The 2,328-nt window shown below is 46.6% G+C and overlaps 1 pseudogene; it reads right to left on the reverse strand.

Moving 5' to 3' along the window:
• Positions 1 to 1,012: 1,012 nt before the first annotated feature.
• On the reverse strand, positions 1,013 to 1,190 carry LOC120996735 (annotated as a pseudogene).
• Between the last annotated feature and the right edge of the window lie 1,138 nt (positions 1,191 to 2,328).

Here is a 2,328-nt window from a genome sequence, read left to right on the forward strand (position 1 = left end):
CCCCCCTTTCACAGTAGTTATGCCCAGATATGTGCCCCCTTCACAGTAGTTATGCCCACACTGCTTCTAACAGAGGCTCACTAATGGACGCTGAGATTAGATCACCCCATATGAGAGCATTGAATCAATGCTTTCCTATGGGGAAAAAATTTGACCCTGGTCATCATGCAGAGTGTGAGGACGTCCAGCGTCAGATACCGGACCAAAGGTCTGTTTTACTCCAGGAAGCCCTCAGGTGGCTGCCAGCGACTAGAGGCTGACTTATTGCTGGGACGTAAACAATGCAGTTTCTCTAGAACATTGCAGCTCGATTTGCAAAAGGGACACTGTACCCAGACCACTTCAATGAGCTGAAGTGGTCTGGGTGCCTTTTGTGTCGCTTTAACTTTGAAATCTTATTAAAGATTGTGTAGGGTGTGGCTGGAGGTGGGGCATGGAGGCGGGACAAGGGTGCGGCTTGCAGCAGAACATGGGTGGGGCCTGTAAGGGGGCCCTTGATTTATTTTGCCCGGGGGCCCTGAGGGTTCTCAGTCCGCCCCTGAGTACTACTTCACACACCTTATAATAATAATAATACTAGAGGACGTAACAGGGGTTAAACTGATATGAGTGGTGTGTTTAAGTAGTACTATTCCTATCAGTTTAATCCCTGTTACGTCCCCTATCAGGGGACGTGTATGTAATAGATTTTAGGAACCGGGAGATAGGAAAAGATGCTTGGTCGGTCCTCTCACTTCCAATTTGGGGCACTGCGCGTATGGCTTGCAATCTACTGTGCCACCAGATATGAGTGGTGTGTTTAAGTAGTACTATTCCTATCTGGTGGCACAGTAGATTGCAAGCCATACGCGCAGTGCCCCAAATTGGAAGTGAGAGGACCGACCAAGCATCTTTTCCCATCTCCTGGTTCCTAAAATCTATTACATACACGTCCCCTGATAGGGGACGTAACAGGGATTAAACTGATAGGAATAGTACTACTTAAACACACCACTCATATTGGGATTGCACAGTACATTACATGGCGCACGCGCTGTGCCCCAAATTGGAAGTAAGAGGACCGACCAAGCATCTTTTTCCATCTCCCGGTTCCTAAAATCTATTCCATACACCGACCCCTGATAGGGGACAAAACAGAGATTAAACTGTTAAGAACAGTTTTGTTTTTTTTTATAAAAAAAAAAAAAAAAAGAGGACAGCCTCTGCGGAGCTGGGTATTTTTTGGCCGCGTTACTGAACGCTCATGCACAATGGCTGTAGGCTCATGCATCCTTTTGCGGAGGTTACAAACCTGGTCAGTCAAACCCAAGGCAACATCATCGACCTCATCCCATATGCGTTTTTTCTGGAGCGTGCCCTGCGAAGAGTGCTGGATCAGGCCGTAGATGAGCATGAAGAGGAAGAGTTGTGGTCACCATCACCACCAGAAGCAGCCTTGTTGTCGTCGATTGCTGGACCTGCGGCAACGCAGAGAGAGGAGTCTGAAGAATAGGAGTCAGAGGAGGAAGGTGGCTTTGGGGAGGTGGAAGACCAACCACAGCAGGCGTCCCAGGGGGCTTGTTGTCACCTTTCATGGACCCTTGGTGTTGTACGTGGCTGGGTGGAGGAAGAGACCTTCAATGACGTCAGTGAGGACAAGGAACGGGACATGGCTAGCTTGGCATCCAACCTTAACCAAATTTCTTCTTATTAAAAGAATAAAGTACACCATACAATCACATACCATCATACTTTGATGAAAGGCAGTATGACAAGCATTTCATTGAAGTGAAGTGACAAATAATGCAAATCAAAGCTGTACATGGTGTCTAAAATAAAACCATTAATGGCAAAATAATAAAAGTAAGGAACAACGGGAAAGGAAAGGAATGGTAAGGTGGGGTTGGGGGGGAATCAAGAGATATCTAACTCCGTCAAGTAAACTTTCTAAAGTTTTTCCATGGTGACCAGATTTTAAGAAATCAAAGGCGGGTGAAGGATTCCCAATGGGCCAGCTCTTCAAATCTATAAATCTGATCCACCTTGTCTCTCCACATCATTACAGTAGGAGGTTCAGCATTCTTCCAAAGCAGCGGAATCAGCAATCTCGCCGCCGTGATGAGCATAGTGGGAAGATCAGATCTACAGGGGCACAGCGAGTCATTGGGGCACCAAAGTAAGATCAGTTTGAGATCTAGTTTGACCTGCGTAGCACAAACCTCATTGATCAATGCTTCTATGCTTAACCAGAACGCTTTGATCCTCTCACAAAACCACCAAATGTGTGATAGGGAACCTATATCCTTCCCACACCTCCAACACTCGCTTGAGATGTCTGTGTTGAGCTTG

Source organism: Bufo bufo, chromosome 3 (genome assembly GCF_905171765.1).
Source record: "Bufo bufo chromosome 3, aBufBuf1.1, whole genome shotgun sequence".
In the NCBI taxonomy this organism is placed as follows: Eukaryota; Metazoa; Chordata; class Amphibia; order Anura; family Bufonidae; genus Bufo; species Bufo bufo.